General features: G+C 42.7%; 1 protein-coding gene and 1 long non-coding RNA gene across 13 annotated transcripts in view; both read left to right on the top strand.

The window, feature by feature from the left end:
- ncam1a (neural cell adhesion molecule 1a) overlaps positions 1-17,633 on the top strand; it is a 269,175-nt gene that overhangs the window by 7,451 nt on the left and 244,091 nt on the right. The window lies entirely within an intron of this gene.
- LOC119031082 lies at positions 3,802-4,692 on the top strand. The gene is made up of 2 exons (XR_005078522.1): positions 3,802-3,915; positions 4,334-4,692. It is a non-coding gene; the product is annotated as an uncharacterized LOC119031082 (long non-coding RNA).

Below are 17,633 nucleotides of genomic sequence, written 5' to 3' on the forward strand. Positions count from 1 at the left end.
AAAACGTACTTTGCAAATCATGCCATTTTTACCCTTTTTCATGTATAAGCTCTTCTTTTGTCTTGGTCGGTCTGAGTCCTTCTCCTGGACGGAATGACCCCGCTTTGTCTGACATTCATTTTCCTCCATGTTTGTTTGTGTGGCCCGCATGCAGATTTCTTGCCTGCATCTGTGGCGTGCGGAAGAATGAAAAGAATCATCCAAATGATGAAGCACATGGCCATATTAGAGTGTGATCCACAAACAAAAAAACAAAACAAAGCATGAGCATAAAATGAAGCAAGAGGTATTCTTCATCACACCATATATCTGATTGCACAGCCCTGCAAACAGTTCGATCATGTAACCTGGAGGACAAACCTACCACTCTTTCAGTCCTATTTCAAAAGTCTAAATTATCATTTGAAAACATCATATTGGTCAGCATTCAAGTAACTTTTCGATACATGATCAAAACATGCATGACTTCAGTATTCAGTCTCTGTAACTGCATTTAAGCTCAGTGGATGTGCAGTCTTAACATATTTCTCCATCCATTCAAATCTACAGAACTGAACAATTGCAGATTCACTCAAAGCGTGTCTCAAGGCTTCCATGTTCTGGTCGCTTCCCGCCTTGTTGAATTGCATGGGCTCTTGAATCACTCTTCAGTTCTCTTCAAAGAGGACTTTGGCATCTCAGCAGGGTGACCTGGTACCAGCTTCTAATGGATTCAGTTAAACCACGCTTGATGTGAATGTGTGCCCTGAGATGACATGCAGCAAGGTAAAACATCTCTGGGAGTGGTTCTGATTCAAAACGGTCTTTGAAGCTGCAGGTGCCTTGAGGCTAATAGCCACGCCGCACATCAGGAATATGGAAGGTGGTGGTGGTGGGCCGACAGCACTTTGCCGTGACACTCGGCATCTTCAGAGTCATTTAGCCTCACTAGCATCTCTGCATCAGCACCAATGATCTGTGATACTTTGGCACGCAGCCCCCTGCTTTTTTTTTTTTTTTGTTCCTCAGCTCTGTTTAAGTGAGGCTGCCAAGTCTGGTGAGGGTGCCCAAGGTGACGATGGACTGCTTAACTGTGTAACAGAATCTCAGCATGATGTCCCAGTCCTCCCTGAACTGCCTTGAGAAGAACAAGCACCGATTTTATTTGGAATAGATACTGTTTGTATTGATGTTCCAGTTTTCTTTATTGTCAGCATGGGGCCCAGCGTTATTTATAGTCTGTCACTAGTCTAACTTACCTCCCTCAGGACTGAGACCGGTGAACAGATGGTACTTCTGTCTGTGAAAGTCAAACACACTTTTGAGTTGACTTGTGTTAATAATTGAAAAAAAAAGAGTGGTGCTTTTCATTCACAGTTCACCACAAAAATCTGTTTACAAATTAGACTTGTGTGGATAGGGTTGGGCCGAAGAACGATGCCATTGTCCGTCGGCGATGGCTGACAGCCATCGACTACTAATACCTGACCATCGTAACATCGTGATTCAAAAGGCTGCCCTCCAGAGAGCACAAATAAGTGGTGTGCCCCCTCAGAGTTGTTGTTGTTTGTGATATGTGCGGAGAGGAAATGAAAGGAAGTGTGTTGCTGCTCAGTGCACTAACATCTCCATGTTCCATTTATGATTTTTTTTATTGAACCACTCAGTTAGGCCAACCCAAGACACTCGGTTCAATTTGTGGTAGCGGTGTTTATTTTCCCAGCGGGCCGCTGTTTCCACTTAGTTATGCCAGTTTTTATACATAGATTTCTTAGCTTAGCTTCCTTGGCTAGTCGGCCAATGTTGTTTTACCCATATTAGGCTGAACAAAGCTAAGTTACGGACATGTGGTGCTGAGATGAAGATGCTTCCAAACCTGGCACAGGGATGTCTGTTGCAGTCAACTCGTGTTTATCCAGCTTAATGCTTTTAATGTGAAGTTGCAGCAGGAAACGCTTGGTTTTCATTAGCAGTAAGTGAACACAGCGCTCGACAGATAGTGAGCGTCTTTTCTTTGTAAAACCAGTCATTGCTGGTCTTCTCACAGGCTTATTCGTCAGCGAAAACGCGGGCCACTGCGACAACCCTGACCACTGACCATCAGCCTTTCTTCCAGTCGCATAGTGCACATCGTTGAAGGTTTAACTTGATTGTCCCTTTGTTCAACTAAGGTCACAAGGTCACTAGGTAAACGCATTGTCATTTTTTTTGTAATGTGCTACATTTCTAAAGTCAGGGGTTTGAAAAACAAACCTTTGTCTGAATCTTTTGTGCTACATCTATTGTAGAATATGTAGCACAAAGACTCAGACGTAATTGCCAATGATGAAAAACGACAGTGCATTTTCTCTGTAACTTTGTAACCTTAGTTGAACAAAGGCAGGCTCGAGTAAAAGCCCTCTACTCTCTGCACTTGTAAGCCTTCAAGTGATGAGAAAAGCAAAATCATCAATGTGTACCAGGTAGATTTTTCATGTCCATGCTTCAACACTTACCGCATATGGTGGTAGACTGCAGGCGTTATCCACTGCGAGGCTAAGTGTTTAGTAGTGTAACATAATATGTGGCTAGATGTAGCAGCTTAATGTGAGAGACTGTTGGAATTTGCATAATACGCTATAACAAGACTAAAGGGCAACACATACCAGCTGCATATTACACGCATCAAAACACCCGTTGTTTTCAATGCGAGCCCACACACAGGCGGTATCTTCACACACTGTCCTATTTCCCAGCGTCACATCTCCACTTCCTGGTTTGGCACATCCTGGCTACTGTACCTGGACTTTTCGTGTCTGTGTGACATGTTTGGTGCACGCTACAGGCGTGATGCCATTTTCCTGTAGGGCTGCCACCAGGTATCCATGTCCCTTTTGTCAACCGTTTTTTTGGCTCATGACAAGGTTTGTCCATAATTACAGCGTGGGCTCACACGCGCCAGCATCCCAACCTAGGCCAACACCCAGTGTAGTATAAACAGAAACGCTTGTGTGTCCGCTGGCCACCCTGCTGTCTCTCTCTCTTTCTGTTCTTAAGATGGTTTAGGTCATGAGTTTCATTCTTTTTCCTCACGTTTATATATCCTCAGTCCCACTGGTGCTGTAGTCCTTGTCGCTGTGTACCCCATGGTGGGCCTGAGAAAGTGGTAGACAGATGTGACTCATGGTAACATCGCAGCTTTCCTCAGTGGCATTTGGTGGTTTGAAGTGTGTTTAATGTTCAGTAAGACTTCGCCGGAAATTTAATTTTAGTCAAAAAATAGTGACCTGCAGACTTGTGACTATAATTGGACTCATTATCCGTCTTTGTGGCGCGTTACTCACATTGGACACCTCTGGGTAACGGAAATTGTCGGCATTTACGTTACAGAGATTGAGGAGTGCCAGTTTTTCCGAATTTTCTTTTGGCTAAGTCACTGGTGCTGCGGCTTAGGGAGTCATTGAAGTAAAAGTGTAAGACAGTTTCAGGCAGTTTGTTCCAGGATTTCAGCTGCCTCGCTCATATCGCACCTGCTGTATTTGTCTTCAACTCGGAGAGGATTTTATGCTCTCGAATCCTGCTTTTCAAACCACCTGGAGAGGCAGCTCATTTTCCTGTACACCTGGTGTCTACAGGGATAATTGTTGCTCATTTAAGATGCATGAAGTGATGTTCTTTCCACACAATTCATTGCGATTGTGTCTCTGCCTTTGAAATGTTTGCTTCTTCTCTCACTGAATGCTTTTTTTGTTTTTTAGCTTGATAATCTTATTTTAACGGCCGGGCCTGTTCAATCACACCATTGTTTTCACTGGTCACGTCTGTTTTTTGTTTTTTTTTGGACAGAGAAACTGCTTTAATGTCCTTAACTGGAGGTCACGCTGCAGTGACACAGTGTGTCATCAGGGAAGATTGCATGACCTCGCTTGTTCTTTGAGCCTTTGATTGGCTGCCCAGGTAATCACTCATTAATCCCTGTGTTTACGTACTGCTTGCATTAGATGGATGTTGGATAAATAGAGGAGATGTGTTAAAAACCCGACTGACACGTTGAATGCACACCATTTAAATTCAGCACACAAGCAGTGTGCACGCGGCTTAAACTGACCTGAATAGATGGCATGTGCATCAGTTAAACAAAAAAACTTCACGAAGGCCAGCTGCTTGGCAAGCAGCAGAGACCGGTGGGCATAATGTTGATGTGCTTTGGCATCACTGAATCCTAACCAGATGGATGTTCTTTTTTTACCCACACCTGCAGGTGTGGGTAAAAAATGTTGACATTTGGGTTCTTTAAGATTACCTAACACATAGTGGTTTAACACGTTTATATTGTTGCCTGAGCTAATATTTATGTTTTTATGAATTATCCTAGGTGCCGCCTGTGCGCCAAGGTGAAAAGCTATCAGCCGACACATCGGTTGGGCTTTAGCACGCCTTCCATTGAAACAGCTTTTCCCGCCATGGCTACGCTGAGAAATTTGCCAAAATGGACCACAGCCAATGTGTACGGCAAAGCTGGGATAATGCCCATCAGGACGGGAGAACACAACATGGTGTCTTATTCTGAATTTAATTGCATACTGAGGCAACATTGTCCGTATGCACTCAGTATAATATAATTACACAGTCATATGATACAATAATGATATAATTATACTAATTCACATCAAAATGTGTAAGAATATAAAGGCATGTTTGGAAATGTTAAAGTAATTAAAATATTAAGCGTGATGAGACGGCACACGTGTGCTCCGTTTGCTGGCCGCTGCTCAGAATAATTGCTGTTTAGGCTGCCTCAGGAAGTGTGGCTGTTTTGTTTTTTTTTGTTTTTTTTTCGTGCGCTGTATGATTGGCGCTCCACCTTGTAAACTCAGCATCCCTTCAGTATCACTTGCTGGGATGTCTTGGCACTGACATAGTTTACCTGAGCTAAAGTTGTCTGACACAGTTTAACCGCTGCCGCTCGGAGACAAAACCTGAGGATTATTCCCTGCCTCAGTGACAAACTGTGTTTACTTGTTGCACGTTACGAGCGCAAAGAGGGCGCGGGCTTCCTGTGTGTGTGTTTCAAAGTCGGGAAATCTATCGTCTCACCTCACCTTGGCTGAGCTGTCGCGTAGAGGCGAGGCCGTAGTATATCTGTGTTTTTACAGTCTCTTAATCCCAGGGAGTGACTCACCATCATGATGTAATGCCTAGCAATGGCACTTGGCTCGTCCCAGGGCCTCTGTGATTGGCTGGCTTCCTCAGGTGCCAAGCCGACCTCAGCCTTTGTGCAAAGAACAAGAAAGAAAAAAAAGGAAAAAAGCAAAACAAGTGCGTCTTTTGGGAGATGGGAACAAGGCGGGATGTGCAGCATGTGCAGTATTCTGTGGACTTGTTTACTCGCTAAATTGGCACAATTGTCGGTGAGCACATTCTTGAGACGAGCATCCTCTGTGGCTCCGTGGTGTTTTTCAGCCGGTGCCAGCAAAAGTCCAGAATGACTTATTTCACAGCGCACCGTTCCCGAGCTGAGGTGGCATAAAACTCCCAACTGTTCTCCCAAACCGTGCCGTCTCATACATTTGATGCCACATGTCTAAGTTTTGTCTGGTCTTAATTGAAATGCGGCCACGATGAGTTATGTGGAAGCTGAGTTCACGATTCTTATTCATGATTTGTTGAGTTTCTTTTTAAGCAGCCTCGCCGTGCATTTAAATGGCTGTGCGCGCAGACAGCAGACTCCAGGCCTGCTAACGAATTCAGCCGGAGAAAAACCCGTTGAAAAGTACCTTTTGTTGTGTGTCATTTTGTGGTATAATAAAACAATATTGCATTTGTTTGTCCCTGTAATGGTGCCGTAATAGGGAGGCTACTTTGTTCCTGTGTGCAAACAAATCACTTAAATGTCTTCAAACAGAGATAAAACTCTGGTTTTCTTGTTGCACTTAAGATTTTGAAGAAGGCAAGCTTTAGCAGTTATAATGCAGTGTGTGTTGATAGTGCTGTGAGATCTGAGATCTTTGAGGTAATGCTATGGAAACAGGAGGAAAACCCAGACGCATCAATGAGCTGTTGACTTGACAGCGGATGCAGCACAGACTCAGCGGACCGTTTGATCAAACTGGTGTGTCAGATATCATCTAATTAACTGGTAAAACCCTGCCTGCAAATCTAATATCGGAGCTGCAGATAACCAGAGCCCCCTGCTGCTGCCCATATGGAAATCACATGCGAACAATGATGAGGTCGGACTGATCAAAATAAATGGTGTGTTGTTTTTTTTTTTTTACATTGGGTTGGTAGCAGGTGGTTGCAGGGTAGCTTTATCTACTTGCTGAGAGGCTGTTGTCACATCAGAAACAAAGCTGATTACGCGAAGCCCCTGCAGGGCCAGGTACCAGACCACAGAACTTCTTGAGAAACCGCAGGAAACATCGAGAAAGTAGGCCTGCCGCGGCAGTCCGCCATCATCATTTTGCTTTTCTGTTTCAAATAGAAAGAAAACATATTGAGTTCATTTTCTGGTATCAGCGCCCAGGTCCTCTCATTTGAAAAGGAGCTATCGTTACAACCAATTTGTACTTGATATAATCATTACTTCATTACTTCACAGCTTTTCTGCAGACATCAGCTGGAGTTGTTAGAGGCGGTGTGTGTGTGTGTGTGTGTGTGTGTGTGGGGGCGGGTGCACGATAGTACTGGCAACTGGAAACCTTATTAATCAACCAACCTTTTCAGGATTATCTTGTTCAAAGCAACAGCAAGATCTAAACATGTAACGTGTAACGTAACACGTAGCTAACAGGTAACAGTAAGCGCTCTACGGATGTTGATGAATATGTTGGTAACACGGACTTTGTTCAGAGATGGGAACATTTCCTCACCGTGGCGTCCCCCTAAGGATGTAAACATTGGCAGCACATGTTTTGAGCGCTGTGTGAGACCGTGGGTGGAAAAACAGGGTTTAAACTAAGGCAATCTGAATTACTGATTTGATTTTAACACGGTGACTCGAATTCAACACAATCCAATTTCAGTTCAAATTAAAACACGATCTTCGGGATGAACTAATTCTTAATTACTGAGTGTATTGTGCGGAACCTCTGGAGTGTCATACAGTAGAAAAGAGTGTTGATGTTGAGATCTGTGCAAAGGAAGTGGTAAATCAACAAAAGGATTACTACACCGAGGGTGTTGTCGTAGATTCATTATTAATTTACTAATTTGCGCGGGCAGATTAATAGGCTGCGCACACAGTCTGGCAATCGATGTGTATGGCTGAAATGTATGGAAAGAAAGTACTCATGGGAACGACAGGACTGTCAGAATGGACCTTCAGAACAAAAGGGGTGAGGGGCTGGATTGTGTTGAAGAGATTTCATTCGGCGTTGGGACCAACTGAATAAAGGCGCATTTGAATAAATGCAAAAATATAACGCATCAACCACTCAGAGCGAGGACAAGATCTTATTTTATTACTGTTGGTATATAATATTAACCCATGCTTGAACAGTAAAGGACTGTGCTAACAACATTTGCTTTTACATTTTCTGAAACCTAAGTCTGTGCCTCCTAAACTTTGCACAAGGATTCTTTTTAAGGTCAGTATTTGTTCCATATGATGCCTCGTGAGCCCAAACACAAACCTAACACGTGACAACAAAGGCTGCGATACATTTCTTTTGAGTCCTTTGTTTTCTTTTCACATTAAGAGCTGACCCAGTTTAATCTGAAAACTCGAAGACAATCACCCCCCGATTTGACCCGCCACAGACCCCTCCGAGTGGGTCCTTTTCCATTATGTGTTTATGGCCAGGCTGCTGTGTTTGATGAGATCAGGAGAGGTCTGTAATTTATTAGGCCTTCACACTAACAGCATTGTCGAAAAGAGCCGCTCCTGAAGAAAAAGCCCCAGGAGTGGCTCGCTGTGAGCTATGGAGGCAGACAAAGGTAGAGGGCGGCGGGCGGGAGGAGGGGTGGAGGATAAGAGGGAGGAGGGGCCACAGTGCAGAGTGTCATCAAGGAGGAACCACTGGGTGGGCAGGGCACTTCAACCTCTGGATTCATTGTTTCCCGCTCTGTCGCTAGGGCCCATTTACATGTAGTAGAGCTCACTGGGAGCAATAACAGTGTTAGACACGGACGGATGGTTTTAAATTCCTCATGCCTTGATTTCATTTTAAAAAAACAACTTTATAGCCTTTCATTTGCTATAGATGCTGGCGAGATCTAGGACATCACTTGGTATTTCTTTTCTTAGATTTCTTTTCCTTTACTGTCCTTTCGAAGTCAATAAATGCATTCACGTGAATCGAACGATACTAAAGAGAAAGAGAGATCATTGCTTTGAAAGACAAGCCTGTGTGATATGCGTCTTTTCTTGTGTTCTTGTGTTTTCCTCTAAAATCAATGTCTAAAAATAAGACGAGGCTCTGAACCTTTACTGGTGAGATGAGCGTTGCAAGAGGAGCAAAAAATTCCGCTTGTGTATCGTGGCCTGATTATGTCTCTGGAATGAATAGCCGCTCTCCTGACTGACAGCTGTCTCATTTTATCTGCGAGCGTTTTTCTGCCTAATGTGCTGCTCTGCTGCTTTAATAAGCCACCATCACTGCGAAGTTCTGTAACTGTGTAATTATTTCGCTCTATTGACAGTTCAGAAATTATGCCTGCACATGAAAATGGATACCTTAGACTTTTGGGTTGGAGGACAGAATTTGTTCTGTTGATGATACATGAATGTTGACAGGTGATAAAGGAACACAGTCAGGGATTTTTGGCTCTCCTATCTTGGCACAGTGTTTTTCTAGCTTTCCCCCCATTTTATTTGGCAGCTCGAAGCGTTTGTGCTGCACGACTTACTGTAAATGCTCGAAATTTAAATGTAAATCCCTCGCATATGAATTAGAAACACTGCGAAATGTGCAGCCTTCACTTGTTGCCCTATGATATCATTGCGTTTGGGCCAATAATGCACTCTTTTGAAAAGCTTTAACCAATCGATAAACGTCCAGCGAGGCTCTCTGAAGTCTTTTTAAATTATTAATTTCATGCCAGAAGCGTCTACTTTCGCCCCCTGCCAGGCAACGCGACCAGCGTATAGACACATCTCTTTTTGCCCTCTTGGTTAAAATGAGGAAGACAGACCAAAAGGTATCTGTAGTCTTTCATGCCTTCATATACCTTGAAGCCTGAAGGTTAAAACAATCAGACCAATTACGTTCACGTTATGACATTGAAATCTCATCTAAAATGCTGCCTCTTATGAGACACTGAGACTTAAAATGAGGCTGTTTGATTCGTTTAACTCCGATCCTGTTCTTGTTTTCTCATAAACTGGGAGGTAAATTACAAATGGAGACCAGTTCTCTGTCTCAACACCCGAAGGATAAAATACGTTTACATTGCAGGAACAAAGGAAGCGTGTCATGCTGCATATGATTGATATTGGCTCCCAGTGCAGACGGCCAGATGGGCCGAGCTCAGACGATTCAGCACGAGGGGTCGAGGGCTCGGCCTTTTTACAGGAGCCAACAGAACCCTGTGAGACTGTGCTGCCTAATGGCGCGGACTCAAAGACGTATAATGTGCTTGGCATGCATCAATGGCAGTCTCACCACACGTGACACTGCACTGGATCTGTGCGACCTGTAGTGTATAGTCTGGAGTAGCAGTGTGACATGTTCAATAGAGTCACACATGTTACATCAAAGACAGTTGGACGATGTGGATTAGATACTATATTGGTACAATTTACATACAGTACTGTAGAATAGATCAAGGTGCCCAACCCAGTGTATATACAGAATATCATTGTTATTATCACATGTCAAGTGCCAAAGTCTAGTGCCAAACTGGTAGTTCTGTCTCTTTTCTGTAGTCAGATTACAGATTGTAGGATCTGGTTTAGATGCTTGAGATTTTTTCAAAGTCATGACCGCTTCTGATTGGCTGGTATCCGTTTGGCTTTGTTTGATGGGTCGGTTAGGTTTTGCCATGAGTGAGACTGTCTTAAGAGCCTTGGGGGATAAAATAAAACAAAGTTCCCATGTAATTTTCAAAACAGTCAGAAACAGTTCCTCAGATTTCAGTGTTGTGTCTGGTGCTGGGGACAGGTCCCTGCGCAAGAACAAGAAAAGAAGACTTGATTTTTTGAAATCTTTGAGCCCGGTGATTTCTGTTCGACATGGGTGATGAGCGAATCAGTTCTAAATTTGGTCTTTTTTTTTCAACTAATTTCTCCTCTATTTCTGCCTCAATGTTTCACTCTATCTGGGGAATTTGTATTACATTCACAGTGTCTATGATGTGTATGCGTGTTAAATTCAATGCACTGATGTCTCCAGAGGTGGGATTAAGAGCCAAGCAGAAAAGTAATATCTTCGTTTGAAGTTCACTACTTGAATATGGTTATCAAAGGCAAAACTCCACTGTTTTATGAGTAACATATTCAGATAACATGTGCTTGCTTCTGAGAAAAAAAAGAGACATTTCTGTTCTAACCAGTCTGATATAAGTGGATCTGCGACCAGATGTTGCCTTGCTGGAGTTTTACTGGGTTTGGAACACAGGTAGCTTGTAGCCAAGTTGCTAGACATCCATCAAGATTGACTTTTTTTTTTTTTTTTTAAAAGCAATGCAATAATTGTGTCCACTGAGTTATTGCTTTTCTCAGATGAAAATGTAGCCTCGTGAATGAGCCTTAATCTCTGTTCCTCTGTTTGAAAGCAGAAGCTACTTTTTAAGGATGGTAATGCATTTTTTTTTCTGTCCGTCAAACACTTTGATAACAACCAAGATACCTTAGAAAAACTACCAATTTCTGAACTTTTGATGAGCCAATCAGATTTTTCTTTTTCCCACTTGCATATTCATGCCCTTCATAGGATGAACCCTTGCCATTTTAGATGGGGGTTTGCCTTTTTTCCACCAAAGATATTATCTAACAGACAGGGTATTGTGAAATTTCATGAACCTCCAACGTGGCAGAAGCAGAACACTTCTGACATTAACGGCACCCTCAAGATTACTAGAACTGTAACCCCAAATAACAAGGCTCTAAGGTACTTTATGACACCGTCTAATATTGGTCTTATGAACCTTGTAGCCTCTTGGGTCTCCTATCTGTAGCTTTCTGCATTTGCCTCATATCATTTATCTCTGGAGTGAAATATCCAACTTTTCTGTGATAAGACACCAATGTTACCTGCCGGTGTCAATCTCATCTGTACACTCATTTGAGGAAATTGTGACAGTATTATTTCGTGCCTGTGAAATAATGATGATTTATCTCACAGTTGCTGCTATCATTATTCAGAATCACTGTGACTAGTGAGCCTTAGGTAGATCACTTATCACTGTCTGACCCACTGAAAGAGCAATTCAAAATGCCAAATCATGCTTCCATTTTCCACTGTTTGTTTTGCTAAGATGTTTTTTTTTTTCCTCTCTATCTTGAAGAAAGCATACTCTGTTATGGCCCGACTCAGTGAAAGCCCGCTGTTGTTTTTTGACTGTGCTGTTTCATTCAGCTCCACTGCACTCATAGCCGGCCAAGCTGATCACTTAGTTAGCCGCCCTGTGCCATAGACACCTCCTGGGACTTTGTTGACTCCCACTTCCTTGGATGCAACCCTTAAGGAGCAGAGCTGAGTAGGAAGTCTCAAATCTTCATTAATCAGTGACAGATTTTCATGAAGCAAAGCGCTTCCTGTCAGGAGGTAAAGCGAACAATCATTTCCATGGGAAGTAGAGTACAGAAAATGAAGGAACAATGAAAACAAGGAGAATGAGGACACAAATGAGCTTGGTGAGAATGGACCGGTTGTTAGTCCTGAGATGCATGAGACTGGGTTTGGATACAGTTTTAGCTGACATAGCCAAGGACAGAGCCCTTTTAGAAGCATTCGCTCATTAGAGAGCACATCTCGCATTGTTTATGGACTTTAATGAGCCTTGCCGCAACCAAGGGTGGAAAAACAAAGAAGAGAAAATACGGACTTTGCATTCAAAAGTGTAACAGGTCCGCTCGCGCAGGACAGCGACAGAAAGAGCTTGAAATCCTGCCTCCTCTGCTAATCGTTCTTTTCTGAACAGTACGCGCTCCTCATGCATTTGGGGATGAGGTCCAGCTACCCCAGCCCCCCACTTTCACCCTCCTGTCTCTCTGTTTCTCATTACTGCTATTGCAGAGAACAATCTCAGGGCACCATTTTGCCGAGGACATTGAGGAGCTTAATTAGTTCATTCACGGATATGGCTCTCCTTACTAGCCCAATGGCTTTAGTGCCTCTGGAGAGCCTTAAATGCCAGCTCCCTCTTGCAGAAAAGCCTCAAACTGTACAGAATATAAAATATCCGTCGGGTTAATAAGGAAGAACCCCAGCAACCTTCTTGCATTTATTTATAACATTTGCACCTGCTTCGAAGGGCTCGCGGTGGCACTGTAGTGGCAGAAGTGAGGATGAAGATGACATGATAGTCGATTCATAAATGCCCCTATACACCCTCAAATCTTTTTAACACTACTCTCCTCCTGTCTTGATTCGCTCTGTATGAAACAAGCTAAATTGCATAAAGGGACTGAAAATAGAGCATGGGGTTGAAAAAATGAAGTCCAGTGTGAAGGAACAGTGTTTAGTTTAATGAATACCTTCATAAAAGCAATTAAGTTACCGAAATGAACCCGTATTTCTCCTTAAGCCGTTTCCCAGTCATGGCTGTTACGGTTTTTCCGCTAATAAAATAATACACTGCTTACACTGTTTCATGATGTTAAAATCTTCATATATATTCATGAACCTAAAGATAAAAAAAGGAAAGATGTATGTTAACCGCCTAATACTAGGGGTATTGGATGTATTTCTTTTCCGAACTGAGGGTCTGAGAGGAACAAGAAAAAAACATTTTGGTAGGCAAACAACCTTGAGATGCATTTGCTGAGTGCTTTTTGGCCTCAAATTGACAAAAATGTCTGTTAGCGGGGTTCTTGGTGAGACTCTCAAACTAAATGAGCTGCATCTGATAATGTGATTTTAAATTACAGAGCTCATAACTCAGTATACATTGATTGAACAGAGGTTTAGGTCTCCAGTGATGGGAAAATGATACCAAAAACTCAATAACAGTGAGGTCCTCCTCTTAGAAAAGGTGCAATTATGTAATTCTTTTCATCCTATCTTCACAATTTCAATGACATCTGAACTCTCATTAGAGAGACGAGCTCCAGAAAATGGATCCTTGGGAGTAGTATAGAGTGCTTGGACCGAAATGGGAAATCAAGTTTGGGGGGCTCGGGCTGTTTGCAGTGCTTCCTGTAACACTATCCTGTTTGTGGAATGGGGGGTATTCCTGAAATGACATTCAGTTTCTGGGCAACAGAGCAGCAGCTGTGCATATCTTTGTATCCAGGGGGGGCTGCGGTGCGATAAAAGCCCATTGATGCAGCTGTGTTTGAACAGGGAGATTGCAGTTCGATCAGTGGCTCGAGGGATTCTCTGACCAACAGAGTGGAGGAGGTAAAAAAAAAAAAAAACTTTGATTCCCGTTGAGAGTTTTTTCCAGAAAAAAAGGAGGTGCTGGTTTAAATATCGTCAGACACAAGAGCGGACAGGAGAGTCTGAATAATGGATGACAGTTTTATGTCGCTTTCACACTGGGGCCTAAAATAAAATGTTCGTTGGGATGTCTGCTAAGTGCAAGGCCAAACTGGTTGGCATGGCAATTTTAAGAAATGAAAGAAGTTTTCTCATTAAGTATGCATAATGCAATAACAAACAGTTTGAGTGCTCTGTGTCAACAGTTCACTTCTTTTAAAAATGCATCATTATCCTCACCGTTTTTTATCAACTATCAAAAGATGAAATTGATTTATATTTGGGTCGGTTAGATCATTTTATCCTTGACTTCAAAATGGGGCTACAAAGGAAGAAAACATTATTCAAATAAGAAAACATCATTCGCTCGTTAATGTTTGTTGTAATAACACTGCCTCTAAGCTACCAGTGTGTCCTGAAGGACGGAGCCTCACTTGTTTCTGGTGACAGTTACTGCAATGATGAAATGTAACTAAGTACATTTACTTAAGAACTGTAATAATGTACAATTATGAGTTACTTTTTTGGGGTATTTCCATTTTCTGCTACTTCATATTTCCACTCCCATTTTGGACTCAAATGTTGTTGGTACTCCACCACATTTATTAAGTGTAGTATATATGTGTTTAAATATAGTTTCTTGTTACTTTGTAGAATGCATGTGGCATCATTTCAAATTTAGTTGACCTGAAATCAGATTAAACAAGTGCCGTGCGCCTAATGTGTTGTTTTTTTGTAAGGCGGATTACATGAGAACGTTGAAGGGTGAAGTGTGAGCGTTATTGTTGTTGTTGTAAGGCGGACGTAACAGAGGACTAGATGAGAACGTTGTGCCGGTATGTGCGTCATTGTTTTGGCAACCCCGATAATGGCAAAGAGACACGCTTACGAAGCACAGTTTAAACTGAAAGCTGTCAGTTACGCGGCGGAACATGGGAATCGAGCAGCCACGAGGGAATACAATATCAATGAATCCATGGTTCGCAAGTGGAGGAAGATGGAAAACGAGCTGCGACAGGTCAAGAAGACGCAGCTGAGTTTCCGCGGACACAAGGCGAAATGGCCCGAGTTGGAAGACCGACTTGAGCAATGGATTGCCGGTCAAAGGACAGCTGGAAGAAGCGTCTCTACAGTCACCATACGACTAAGGGCAGTAACGCTAGCGGAAGAAATGAAAATTGAACATTTTCAAGGAGGTCCGTCTTGGTGCTTTCGCTTCATGAAATGGTGCCATCTTTCCATCCGGGCCAGGATTTCAATAAAGCACAACCAAACTCAGTTTTGCTCCCGCTGCCTTTTTAAATACACACACTAGCATGCATGTTTTACCGGTGTGTTTTACCATGCCCGCGCCCTATGGTCCAGTGCGCCTTATGTATTTGTTAAATACAGAAAAAGCACCCGTAACTGAAACCGCGCCCTATAACCCGGTGCGCCCTATGGTCGTGAAAATACGGTACTTTGAGGTATTTGGGGTGGCTGTGGAACAGTGGGTAGAGTGGGTCGTCTAGTGATCGGAAGGTCAGTGGTTTGAATCCGGGCTCCCCCTAGCTGCATTTTGAAGTGTCCTTGAGCAAGATATTGAACCCCCAAATTGCTCCTGATGAGCAGTTGGCACCTTGCATCGCAGCTTCTGTCATCAGTGTACGAATTTGTGTATGAATGGGTGAATGTGGCATATTGTAAAGCTCTTTGAGGGGTTAGTAGACTGGAAAAGTACTATAAAAATGCAAGACCAGACCATTTAATTTGATATCAGATATGGGAGGCTTTTTTTATTTCTACCAAAATCAAATGTCACCAGAATATCTCCACAAGCACTTAAATATCATTTTTGGCTAGTTTTTGCAACACTGTTAAATCATGCACAAGATAGATTTTTATACATCATCCATTCATTTATACTAGAGTCTGTTACTAGACTTGGACCAAAAAATTCTGGGAATTTACCGTTTCTTGGGTTGGCTTTGGGAGATTTTGCTAATCATTGCTCCCAGGTGCAGTTAAGGATTATCTGACATTGCTAGCAGATATGTGTCAAATTTCGCTGTACAAGTAAAGTTAAGCTGGGTTGGGTCTTTAAGGTATGGGCATGTCCAAGGTTCAGGGTCCTGGTTACAGTCCTGTGCACAACTCTGTGATTAAAATAGCCGTGATTGCAGAAACAAAACACATTAATATCCAACCCGTCTGGCCAAGTTACACTTTACCGCAGTGCTGCTCGACTAATGCCAATCTCCTGTTGAAAATAATTAACTTCCAGTTGGCCTGCAGCCATGTACCACCACCACCACAAATGCAGCATTAGAGGTGATAAGGAGAGTGATGTTTTCTGGAAATGTATAACAGAGGACATCTTGGCAGTCATTAGTTACTTGTTGACACTCTTACTGCTGAGGCAGAGACAAGACTGGAGGTGGAGTATAACGGAGCCTCTCTCCACTGGTGTGGCCTCATTAATCACTGTCCCCTCGCTCGCCATGGGTGGAGGGGCTCCTTTGTCTATGTTTGGAGCATTCTGTGTTGGATTTGATGCAGTGCTCAGATGCTGTAGCCTGCATCCCAGTTGGTGTCCAGGAAAGATGGCTGAATAAGAAAGTGTGCTACCTGACCTCTGCGCTTTATTTTTGGCTCGACATTTTGAATCCTCATCAAGGCCCAAATTAGGACTTCATTAGCCTACATGGAACTTATGCCACATCAGCCGTGAGTTTGCTGAAGGGGTTTATCTTTCCTGATAGACTTTCTGAATACGACACACTGCTGTGTGCCACCATTGTCTGATCAGAGCCGCCTGGAGACTTTTGTTTTAGGGCGGAGAGATTTGTTTTCTATTGTTCCTTCTTCACCCAGGCCACTGATAAGTTTTCTCAGCCAGTCATTTCTCAAGAAGAGCTTTTCAAAATGAAAGACATTTGGGAAAAACAAACTCCCACAGGAATTTCATTACCACTTTATGAGACAAAAGTGTCTTTTTGAGAGAGATTAATTTAATGAGAGATACAGAAGCTGCAGCAGACATGCCATTTTCATTACCAAATGAAATGTGGTTTCTCCGCAGACTTCAAGTTTAGAGAAGATTGTTTTCTAACTTGAGTTCACAGCTTTTAGTTCCGAGGTTTTCTAAGTGTATACACCAGTTTTGAACAAAAGCCTCACCAAGACTGATGCTTTGTCAGCTTATAGCACATACACTGTGAACAAAACAGATGGAATGTTCCAATGTTGTACAACGGGGGGTAAGAATCAGGCCCATAGTAATTTAACAGGCACATGTCATTGTCAATTAACTGGCAGCTAAACCTGCTTATCGTAGTGGTCGATGTTGATGCCCATTAGGACTGAAGGGCCACTGTGACAGGGCTACAACGTAGAACTGAACCCTGACAAACATGGAAGACTACTGATCCTCCATGCTGATGAAACTGTGACAGCGTTGGGCCTGACCTACACGAGTTCTAACTGAAGAATTAATTCACCAAATTGTGAGCAATGGTTATTTTTGTGTTGATATTGAAAATATTTGCAAACCCGACACTCATCACATCCGTCTTAATATCCGCCAGTGAGTTTTACATTGATAGGTATTGTTGTTCCCAATGCTTATGGCTAAAAGTACGATCTGAAAGGCAACAATCTCAGCCACACTTAATTGGTATTGATCGACAATCCTGTTATCCCCCTGTAGGTGCTTTATGGTCAATTTGCAGCCATGATTATAGAATAAATATTCCAGTGAACGATTGCAACGGCACTCAGTAACTTGGATTGTAAGTGGCAAAGAGAGAAATAGTAATACAGTTGAGAAACCAAACCACTGTTGTGATTGCATAACACATCTCAGCACAGCTTCACCAGTGTGAGGCTTTACTTGTTTTTCTACAAGTTAAATATGGGTTGTGATGGGTGTAATTTCCTAGTCCCTTGTTTGGTAACATGAGACCTTTTTACTAAGAACTGAAATGTTTCTGTAGCACATACTATGGTCCTCTTTTTATGCTGTCAGTTAACTTCCTAAGTTTAAACAACTATGACAACAGAATCAAACAAATTAACAGTGGGCCTCAGGATCCCTAGCTGGCTTTCAGGGGA

This window comes from Acanthopagrus latus, chromosome 13 (genome assembly GCF_904848185.1).
Source record: "Acanthopagrus latus isolate v.2019 chromosome 13, fAcaLat1.1, whole genome shotgun sequence".
NCBI lineage: Eukaryota > Metazoa > Chordata > Actinopteri > Spariformes > Sparidae > Acanthopagrus > Acanthopagrus latus.